Genomic DNA, 12,575 nt, shown 5'->3' with positions numbered 1-12,575 from the left:
TTAAACAATGCAAGGAATGAAATTGGCCAGGGAGCATAAATAGCGATGGACATAAAAGCAGAAAAAGAGAAAGAGAATAAAGCTCTCAGTAACACTCAAATGTCAGAACACTAAAGATTTTGAAAGAAATTGAGCTAAGGTCTAAATCAGGAGGAGATCATTTGGTTACAGTAGACCCTGTTAGAACCCTATCTTACATGAAGATATTAATATAGAAATGCTAAAAGAAAATAAGACTGAAAACAGAGGAGTGAATTTTTATTGATTGAGTGTGTACTGACCTATTTTGGGTGCATTTGAGTATCTGAGTCCAACTGAAACATAAAGTATTTGGGTAGTTCAGTAAATTATTTAGTAATGGTTGTCAGCTTTCCATGAGATCATATACACCCAAGGATGGTCCTTGATTGCATGTGAGTATTTGTGCACCAAACTGAATGCAAGAACAATAATACTTTTTTCTAAGACTTAAAAAAATCACTTATATTTTCCCTTACCGGAATAATAAAAGGCTGAAGCATTTTAAAAAAGCCTTTATCCAATTAAAACAAGATTGTGAACATGAATTCTACTTTCCATTATGAGTAGTAATTTGGAGAAAAAATGTTAAGGCGAGGTTTTCACTTTTTCAAACATGATGAGCTAATCTCAGTCATCAGTGTTCTTTTGACTATAATTAGTATCTTTCTGATTATCATTAGAAATGTAGGAAGCAGAGGACTAGACAAGATATGTCATAGTTTCATAATGGATTGTGCCCACTGAGGTTATATTTTCAGGGTTGTTTTTCAAATCCATATTTCTCCGGGAGTTAGCTCTCAGTTCACTGCCACCGAGTGAAGAGACAGCCCCTGTGTGTAGCACCGTCATTAACATTTCATCTCTAGTTTCAGACATCTGTAACATAGGTCAAGGAGCCATTACGTGTGAGGTCAGAGTGTTATGAAAAAAGCTAGCCCAAAATAGATCTTGGTCAGAAATCTTGTCATCAATTGTGAATGACATTTCTAACCGGAACACAGAAAACTCACATTGATTCACTTGCGAGGCTTCTTTGGACTCATTCTCTAGCAGGAAGCTCTGGCGTACAGTGGGGCATGTTTGAAAGCCCCTTCATCTCTGCTACGATATATTATTTAAAAATGTCAAATCTGTTTTGCTGGTTCCTGGAATCTAAATGATTCAGTATGAACTGCTTATATATACACAGACTCACACTTGAATAATTTTTAAAAATTATGAATTGTGATGGTGCCAGTAAGAAAAAGGATTGCTTTATGCAGAGTATTGCTCTCTTTCTACCTTCTCTTGATCATATTGTCGTAGTTATATGGCTGCATATTTTTACTTCCATCATGCAATTTGAAATAATATGAAGTGGCTTAATATACGGATGAAAATAGTATTAGCTATTTTTTTTTAATCTCAGAAAAGTTTGGTTTTTCTTTCTTAGTCAGTTTAACAGTCCAAACTCATAATAGATTGTGGGGTGATTAAGATGGAGATAAATCTGTAATTGCTACATTTGTTTGATCTCAGGGTCCCCTCCAATAATCATACTCACTTGTAAAACACTGGGCCTTTGTGATATATAGGATTAATTCATTTGCTCTAAGAATTTACCAAAAGTATCCCTGAAGCCCCAACATCTTTGTGAAAAGGGTATCAATTAGATTCAAAACTATTGTCTCTGCTCATCTTATAAATACTGAATTTTCCAACTCAGATATTTAACAATATTTTTATTACAAATAGGGGTCCAAAAATATTTTAAAGAGAATAAAATGCAGATCATCAGATTTCTGTCCAAAAACCAATATCACACATAGTCCTGAGGAATGAGTGCCCCTCCCATAGTCCTACTCTTCAAATGGCCCCTATATTTTATACAGGAACACACACACCCACATGAACAACCCCTATATTAAGGTACATCTGGGTGTCCTTGTCACTTGGAACATGACACTTAGTACTTAAAGTAAACTGTAGCCCTAGATATCTGTTCTTAGCTGCACAGTTCAGGCCTCAGGAAACCACTTCTCCCTATCTCTGAGGCTATAGCCTCAAAATTAAATGTACCTGCATTTGAATGGCCTTTAGTTTTGTAGGTTATTCCCCTGCCACAGAGACAGACACTGCTTCAGATCATGAGAAATGTCAGCAACAGAAACCATTAAGGTCAGGGCGCTTGGGTGGCTCAGTTGGTTAAGCGTCTGCCTTTGACTCAGGTCATGATCCCAGAGTCCTGGGATCGAGCCCGTCATGGGGCTCCCTGTTCTTCCTCTACCTGCTGCTCCCCCTGCTTGTGCTCTCTCTCTGTCAAATAAATAAATAAAATTAAAAAAAAAAAACATTAAGGTCAGAGAATAAAACAAATAGTAAGTTCAAAAATAGAACCTAGGAAAAAGAAGATAGTAGGAAGGGAAAAATGAAGGGGGGAAATCGGAGGGGGAGACGAACCATGAGAGACTATGGACTCTGAAAAACAAACTGAGGGTTCTGGGGGGTGGTGGGAGGATGGGTTAGCTGGTGATGGGTATTAAAGAGGGCACATTATGCATGGAGCACTGGGTGTTATACACAAACAATGAATCATGGAACACTACATCAAAACTAATGATGTAATGTGTGGTGATTAACATAACATAATAAAATAAAATTAAAAAAGAATAGAACCTAGGAAAATAAAATCTGAGATTTAAAAAGAAATGGAAACCATCCAAGAGGTCATCCACTTATATTTTGAACATAATATGTTTGAAACATGAAATACGTTCATATATTCCTAACATTAAAAATTTAATGAGGAACGAAGAAGGCAGCCAAATTCACACACATGCATACACACAATTACTTTAAAAAATGGAGAATAAGAAATACTGAATAAACAGCAAACAACTGATAATTAAAACAAAGGTAATTCCAATATAGAAACTGTCATGATGTTCATAAAATAATATTTTGTTTAGTTTTTACCCACTAGTGATAATGTTTATTCTGGCACCAAAAATACACAGTTATAGAAAAGAATTATAGCATTTTTGCAGAAATTTTATAGACATTTATAGATAATATCTGAGCTAACTAAAACTAATCAGAAATTTGATTCTAGAATGACCAAGTACATAAGACAATTATAGAACTTAGTTAATAAAAAATTAAAAACAAATGGAGCTCTACCATGGAAAATTCAAAATGAGGTTAAAAACTTAAGTCAATAAAGTAAAACAAGTATCAGAAATAAAATTTAAAAGTAAATATTACTAAATTAGGACAAATTATACTAGGCACAGAGTCATGTTGAGCAACTAGCATTTATCATATATACTTTATTTTTTTTAAAGATTTATTTATTTATTTTAGGGAGAGAGAGAGAACCTGAGCGGGGTGGGGGGGAAGGATAGAGGGAAGGGGACTTGCAGATTCCCAGCTGAGTGCCGAGCACAGCCCCCCAAGAGGCTCCATCCCAGCACCGTGAGATCATGACCTGAGCCGATGTCAGATGCTTAACCTACTGAGCCACCCAAGCACGCCAGTTTCTTAAGATTCAAGACTTATTTTATGCCCCCCAAATATTGTTCATCATGGTAAACATTCCCTGTGCAGTTGAAACTGATGTTTGTTTTTAGTTGTGGATCATAGTGTTTTATACTAATAGATATTAATGTTTTATACTAACATGTCTAATATGTCAGGTGTGTTTGTATAATTATTCAAATCTTCTTTATTCCTAATGATTTTTTTTTGTCTACTTGTTCTATCTTTGATATCGTTGATAAGAGTAGGAAGTTAAAATCTCCAACAATGACTGTGGATGTTTGTGGTTATGCTTTTATTTAATTTTTTCTTCATGATTTTGAAGTTCTTTTATTAATTGTATATATACCTACAGTATGCATTTTTGGTGATCTGACCCCTTTTATTATTAGGAAATTCCTCACTTTATATCAGGTAATAATTTTTCTCTTATATTCGTTTTGTCCAATATAGTCATGATACATTTCTTCTTATGCTACCTGTTTCATTGCACATAATTTTCTGGGGTTTTTTTTATTTTCAAAATTTTTTAAATTAATTAATTTTTTAGGAAGAGAGAGAGAACACAAACATCTGAGCATGGCCTGACTTCTCATATCTCTGTTCAGCTCTCAAACCCATTGTAGTGATTCCCTGCTTTGTCTTGCATATTGCCGTATGATTTCCGAAACACCTTCACTGCATATTTGCATGGCATGTGTATTTATTTCATTGTGAATCTACAGCTTTAAAAGACATCTTTGCCTTTCTTTCCCATGTCACAAAAAGAAGAGCAGTGAAGTGACTCACTGTTGTAGTTATATCCACTTCAAATATGGCTACTAGGTTTTGAAAAATTATAGTGGGAATATCAATTCAGTTGCTACTTTGTCACCCTCTAGGTATTTAAGCAGCTGAATACGTGCAAAAGCTGTTGGTAGATCCTAAGCCCTTAATAGGATCCCATTTTTATATTATAGTAAGCAAAGAGTTTAAGATTATTCAAGCACCCTCATTAGTATGGATGTAGATTTGACTACTTTGTTATATGCCTATGTAATTTCATCACCAAACAAGATACAGAACATTACCCCAGAAAGTTCTTTATATCCATTTCCAGAAAATTCACAGGCACATTAAGTTAATCCTGATCTGATTTCTGTCACTACTGTGTAGTCTTTCATGTTTAGAATTTCATCTTAATGGAATCATAAAATATGTACCCTTTTGTGCAAGGATTATTTCACTTAAAATATGGGTTTTGAGATTCATCCATGGTATTGCCTGTTCATTTCTTTTTACAGCTCAGCAGTATTTCATTGTATGAATAAATCGGTTTGTTTAACAACTATCTGGTGATGAACATTTGGCTTGGTTCCTATTGAGGGCTATTAAGAGGAAAGCTGATACAAACATTTACATACAAGTTTCCTTTTTTTTTTTTTTAAATAAGCATATGTTTGCATTTCTCTTGGGTAAATACCTAAGAGGGGAATTATCTTACTGTAGATTTATGCTTAAGTTTTTAAGAAATTGCTAACCTGTTTCACAGAGTGGTTTTGCTTTTTCCTTCCTTTTTCACTGCATATTTGCATGGCATGTGTATTTGCATGGCATTGCATTTCTCTTGGGTAAATACCTAAGAGGGGAATTATCTTACCAGGAATCACTTTGTCACAATTACTTTGTATTTGTTTGTTTGTTTTAAAATATCCTTCTGGTGTGAAGTGGCACCTCATTATGATTATAATTTACCTTTCTCTGATGACGAAATATATGAAAGAGTATGTGCTTGCTGGTAATTTGTATAGCATGTATTGTTTCTGTTAAAGTTATTTGCACACTTTAAACTTAAAAATCTTTAAGTTGTTGAATTATAGGAGCTCTTTATGTATTCTAAATATGAATCCTTTGTCATATATATGCATATACATTGTATATATATTATATATAATTACATATGTATAACATATACATTTATAATTCATATATAGTTATATATATATATATATATATATATATATATATAATTTCTCCCTGCTTGCCTTAATTCTTTGACTAGCAGAAATTTTAAGTTTTGATGAATTTCGGGCGCCTGGGTGGCTCAGTCATTAAGCGTCTGCCTTTGGCTCAGGTCATGATCCCAGGGTCCTGGGATCGAGTCCCACATTGGGCTCCCTGCTCGGCGGGAAGCCTGCTTCTCGCTCTCCCACTCCCCCTGCTTGTGTTCCTGCTCTCGCTCTCTCTCTCTCTGTCAAATAAATAAATAAAATCTTAAAAAAAAAAAATTTGATGAATTTCAATTCACCACTTTTTTTTTCTTGTAAGTACTTTCTGTGTTTAAGAAGTCCTTGATTATACCAAGATCATGAAGACATTCTCACATGTTGTCTTCTGAAGTTCTTGTTAATTTAGCTTTCACAGGGATTCATACGTCAGTGATTCATCTAAACAAAGTGTGTTTGCATGATTGATGCAGAGGGTGGGAATTAATCATTTTTCAGTTAAATATCCAATTGTTCCTTCTCTGTTTCTTTTTTTTTTTTTAAAGATTTTATTTATTTATTTGAGAGAGAGAGAATGAGAGACAGAGAGCACGAGAGGGAAGAGGGCAGAGGGGGAAGCAGACCCCCCGCCGAGCAGGGAGCCCAATTTGGGACTCGATCCCGGGACTCCAGGATCATGACCTGAGCCGAAGGCAGTTGCTCAACCAACTGAGCCACCCAGGCGCCCCCTTCTCTGTTTCTTTAAAAATAATTCTTCTTTCATTAAGTGACATCAGTAGCCTTGTTGAAAATTTATTGACCATGTATGTTTGGGTCTATTTCTGTACTTCTCTATTCTGTTCCACTGATCTTGGTGTCTATCTTTACACCAATACCAGGCTGCCTTAATTTTAGTTGCTTTATAGTCTTAAAATCAGATGAGGTAAGTCCTCTCAATATGTTCTTTTTAAAATATGTGGGTCACTTGATTTTCTATATTTTTTTTTCATTTTTTCATTTTTATTTTATTTTTTTAGTAATTTCTACACCCAATGTGGGACTCAAACTCATAATCACGAGATCAAGAGTCACACACTCTTCTGACTGAGCCAGCCAGGGGCCCCTCTATATACATTTTTAAATCATCTTGTTTTCTGGGATTTGAATTGGCTTTGCCTTTTCAATATAGGCTTGTGAAGAGGGCAATGAACATTGTAATATTGGGACTTCAAATCTGTATCAGTAGTATATATCTACACATATTTTGGTATTTTAAAAGCTTAATCTCTCTAATGTTTTAAGGTTTTCAGAATAGAACTCTTGCACATTTTTCTTTGAGTTTATCTCTAATTTTTTTATGAAACTATTATAAAACTAACTTGAGAAGTTCAATAACTCTAATAGGGATTTTTATTATAGGTTACTTATGATTTTGTACATCAGAAGTTATTTCATCTTCAAATAAGACTTTGTTTCTTCCTTTCTAATATTTATCTGATTTACTTTTTTATCTTGCCTTATCGTACTGGCAAGATCTGAAAATACAATGTAAATGGAAGTGGTGAGAAGAAATATCCTTTTCTGTGTATACATTTCTTTGTTAATCTGTTATTTCTGTTACATTTTTTTTAAAAATCTGGAAAAAAGTAACAATGCTTCCCTGTCATTCCACTTTATTCTTTTCCCTCATTCATTATTTCACCTCAGATTCACTGATGGCCTGTGATGCCCTGAGGATCTCCAGTGTGAAGAATGTCACTTATATAACAGTGAAAAAAATACTCCTTTGCTCACTGTATGTTTGTTCATTGTCCATGCATATGCCTAGGATTTACCATGACGCAATGTATTCCTTGCTTGCTTGTATGTTTCTTCCCAAGGGTGTGTGAATCCTTGAGCAGCTATTTTACACCTCTATGAGCATCATCTATGCTTTCACATAGGAACTTTTTTAACTCTTACTGAATAAAGATCAATTTTTAAGAAGTAAGCAAATCACGAGAATTATAAATAAATAAAACCTCTATGTCATGAGACAAAGGAATATTAATTAAACTCTTTGGAAATACCTATGTAATTGATTTTATTGTTTGTCCTTTTTTTAGTGATACAAAGACATGCAATTGGCTTTTTTGTTTTTATTTTTTAATTTAAATAACATTAACATACAGTGTTATATTAGTTTGAGGTGCATAATATAATAGTTCAGCAATTCTATACCTTACTCAGTGCTCATCATGGTAAGTGTACTAATCCCCTTCATCTCTTTCACCCATCACCCCTTACACTTCCCCTTTGGCAACCACCAGTTTGTTCTCTATATTTAAGAGTCTTTTTTTTTTTTTAAGATTTTATTTTTTCCACTTGAGAGAGAGAACACGAGTGGTGGGAGGGGCAGAAGGAGAGGCAGATCAAGAAGCAGACTCCCCACTGAGCAGGGAGCCCGACCTGGGGCTCGATCCCAGGACCCTGAGATCATGACCTGAGCCGAAGGCAGATGTTTAACTGACTGAGCCACCCAGGCACTCATCTTGATTTTTGTTTTTATCTTTTTTCTTTGTTCATTTAGTTTTTTAAATTCCACATGTAAGTGAAATCAAATGGTATTTGTCTTTCTCTGACTGACTTATTTCCCTGAGCGTTATAACCTCTAGATCCATCCATGTTGTCACAAATGGCAAGATTTCATTCTCTTTTTTTTTTTTATGGCTGAATAGTATTTCATTGTCTATGTAAAAATATATATGAGTTTTGATTACTATGGCTTTGTAGTATACAAAGTTGAAATCTGGGATTGTGATACAGTTGTGATGCAACTGGGTTTTAAATGAAAACACTAGAAACTCTTGCTTTCTTCCTCCTTATTTCAATTACTTTTGGTAAAATCAAACTTTTTCACTTTTTATTTTTTACCAAAATGTTGAGTTGTGTCCTTCTTTTTCCTAGCTCCTCTTTAGTACTTGGAAGTGATCATGTTTATTTCCTGCCATTTGTCCCACCTTCTGTCATAGTTAATTTAAAAGCAACTTCTTTTGATCTGAGAAAACTGAAATTCTCACCAGTAATTTGTAACATATCAGGTCCTGTTGTTTTTTTCTTTTTGTAATTCACATATGCTAATCTCCAGTTTTATTTTTCACTCTTAGTTGTATCTCAGCAGTTTTCAAAAGTTGAACCCAGTTGAAAAATTTGTTATATTATTACATAGTATGGGATCAAGATATTCTTAATTATTAGAAATAATAGGTTACTCTTAATTATTACAAATAACTGCCTCACATAATCTGTTCTTACATCTCAAACTGAATCTGTCTGCAGGGGATCACTGTTTTAAAAATAAAATCAGTAGATGGAGTCACAATAAAATGTGTTACATGTAGTTTGGAACTGGCTTATAAAGCAACAAATAGACTGCTTCACTTTTTCTCAGTGTAAGGATCAATTTCACAAGTGATTTGCTGATTCTACACAGAAGTTGATATTAATTTTTATTATCAAAGAATGTATACTTAAAGAAGATTCTAGGCAAGCGACAACATTATTTATATTTTGATTCTGATTTATCTTTTTAGAACAATAAAATAATTTATGAAATAGTGTTTGAACCACTGCTATGCATTAGAATTAACCTGGAGTTTTTTCTTCTATCAAAATATATGTTACATGTCCAGACTCCTTTTAACTCTAATGTAACAAAAAACAAATATATAATTATATAATATATTAATTTTATATATTACATTAATTTTAAAATACATATTTTAAAATATATAATTATAAATATATATTACAATATATAATATATAAATATATAGAAGTATATATTATATATAAAAATATATACTATGCAATATAATTATATATAATGTATTGTATATAAAATTCTGTTTCAAATAATTATGCCTCTAATTTCATAAAATGTTAGTATGTTTATAATAGACTCAGATAAACATTTTCTTAGATATTATTTACCTTAGTGTATTTTTGATTAAGAAATATTGATATGATGGAGCACCTGGGTGGCTCAGATGGTTAAGCATCTGCCTTCAGCTCAGGTCATGATCCCAGGGTCCTGGGATCAAGCCCCATGTCCAGCTCCTGGCTCAGCGAGTAGCCTGCTTCTTCCTCTCCCTCTGCCTCTCCCCCTGCTCATGCTCTCTCTCTCTCTCTCTGTATCTCTGTGTCTCAAATGAATAAACAAAAATCTTTTAAAAAAAGAAATATTGATAAGATTAAAAGTATCGTACGGCTATGTCTTTCATATTGATTCAATTTTTGGCAGCTTTAATTTTGTTAGCAACCCTTAACAATTTCTTTATATTCTGGGCTCAGAACACCTGACCATGTTATTATCCACCCCTTCTCATCTCTCAATCAGTTAATTCACTAAATTCTAATAATTACTTTGTCAAATGTCTCCTAAATATTTTTCAGTTCTGTATTTTGTTTATTAATGCTAACTTGGGCTTGAGTAATCACAGAGAATATCTCCTAAATCCTTATCTGATCATTTTCACTATATTCCTACAGAAGGCAAATCTTTCTAAAGTTTTGTTTTTGTGATGGTATTCACTCTTTAGATGTAAAAGCTTCCATGCTCCCCACTGCCCACTCAAGATAGAGCATATTCCTTAATCTTCATAACGTAGGATTAATCTGATTTTTGAAGCTATTCTCTGCTTTTCTACAGTTTTAATCTCCTAGTTCAGCCATTTTTATCTATTTATCACTTCTTAATTATTTTTGTTGGCTATTTCCTCCATACCTCTATTTTCCTTTCAGGATCCCAAATTTCCTTAATTTCCTTATTCACTGCTACCGGAATTAACTTTTATAATATGCAATTCACCATTGCCCAAATTAAGAGCAGTGATATCTTTCTTGAAAAAAAAATTTGCAAAGAACTTAGATTTCCTTATTTTACTATTTTTAATTGTTTTTGAATTAAATAAAGCTGTTAGCTTCCATCACAACAGGCTGACTGGGAATTCAATTTCAGTCCTTACAGAAGTGGTAGAAGGGTACAGTGATACTCACTCTCCGTAATGCTTCACAGAAATGCTGAGTCTGTATTGTCTCCAAAAAAATAAAAAATAAAAAATAGAACACACTCTATAGTCATCCCTTCAAATGAGCGACTTATATCTTCTTTACTGAACCCAAATGGTCTTTAAACCCTCAAAAACTGCTGTTCAGTGTCCTCACGGAATGAAAGTGACAAGAGAGACTAGGGTACAACTTACGAGGCATCCTCTTACCCTCCAGGGTCTGATAGTCTACTCCACAAATTCTGACTTTTGGTTTTCAACTAACTGAGACCCTTGGCTTATCTTTGGGTTTCCCATCCTTCTGTGATCTGAAAACTGCCTTCAATCAGTAAGCTTTGTCTGTTGTAGGATTCACCCACCCCCAGTTGTATTTTTGTTTTATTGTGACTGTTATTAAATACCTAGAATCACAGTTCTGTTGATGCCTCTTTTATAATATCTAAAAACCATTGTTTCACATATATGTTTAATATATTAGTTTGGAATGCTTCTAATAGAATTTAACAAACTGTCTACCAATGGCTTTTCTTTTCTTTTCTTTTTTTTAACTTTATTTATTTATTTGATGGAGAGAGCACAAGCAGGGGGAGCTGCAGAGAGAGGGAGAGGGAGAAAGAAGCAGGCTCCCCACTGAGCATAGAGCCCTATGTGGGACTTGGTCCCAGAACCTCAGGATCATGACCTGAGCCCAAAGGCAGACACTTAACTGACTGAGACACCCAGGCACCCCTACCAATGGCTTTTCTAAACAAAGTAAAAACAAGGCAGATCTGTCTTCCATGGGTTTCTCGCATTTCAAAGTAGAAAATCTTATCAGAAGGTGTGTTATAAGGTTTCCCATTTCAAAGTCAAGAAATGCCTTATTATAAGACTTCCTGTTATGTTTTATTTATCAAGCCTAGGACAGGGGCCCCTGGGGGGCTCAGTCAGTTAAGTATCTGCCTTTGGCTCAGGTTATGATCCCAGGGTCCTGGGATTAAACCCCATGGAGGGCTCCCTGCTCAGTGGGGAGCCTGCTTCTCCCTCTCTTCCGCACTTGTGTACTCTGTCCTTATCTCTGTCTCTCTCTCTCAAATAAATAAATAAAATCTTTAAAAAAAAAAAAAAAACTAGGACAGGTGCTTATTCCTTGAGTTTGGGAGGAGAGTTTTACCTTTCTTGAGCTTGAACTAATACAATAAACATAGCTCCTTTTAGCTAAGATAAAAGGAGAAAATGGCAGCCACAGCTTTTAATGATTAAACTCTAGCATCCAGAATTCTTCTTTAAATAGGAGAGTAAAAAATACTTTCACATTGTCTCTTCTTTTACAAATTAAAAAAATCAATTTTCCAAAATGTATAAATAAATAAAAGGGAGTTAATTATATCTCTGAAAATCCTGAAATTCTTTTTAAGCCCAAGGAGATAAAGCTTGATTAGAATGTAAGATGGAAATGTATGCAATTGGTTGCCACATATAGCCTATAATAAAAGTAAGAAGAATGTTCTTTGACTTAGCTAGCATACTCCCAACTTGTTGATAACTACTAGAAAATTCTTAAGTCATTTAAATTTCTGAGTCTTCTATTTAGTTATTTTAGATAATATATTTTATAAAAATTAGTATAGTACAATAAAAAAGGAATGGCTAGTTTTGGTCTAGTTTCTAGCTAGTTTCAACATCCCTTTGACGTACTAATATTTAGAAGATAAAAATGTATGTTACTGTAAAAGTTCACACAGGTCTACAACTGTATGTAAATATAAATGTTTCTTGAAAAAATGTAGAAAATATATTAAAAATAGAATTTACTTAGTTCAGGCAAACAAACCATGGCTTTCTCCTATTTGACTTCAAACCTAAATGTGTTTTTAAAATACATGCACAGATTAACTGTACAACATAAGTTTTATGTAAATTTAACATATGAATATACATATGCTTCAATGAGATCACAGAAATAATAAAAATAGAAAATATATTGTTAGTGATTGTTTTTTACATTTGTTTTATGTGATGGTTGTTCATTCAAGGACATGATGTT

The sequence above is a fragment of the Mirounga angustirostris genome, unplaced genomic scaffold (assembly GCF_029215605.1).
Source record: "Mirounga angustirostris isolate CCGP_5_RB_7025 unplaced genomic scaffold, mMirAng1.0.hap1 SCAF_15, whole genome shotgun sequence".
Taxonomy (NCBI): domain Eukaryota; kingdom Metazoa; phylum Chordata; class Mammalia; order Carnivora; family Phocidae; genus Mirounga; species Mirounga angustirostris.
Note: the sequence above shows the minus strand (reverse complement) of the source record.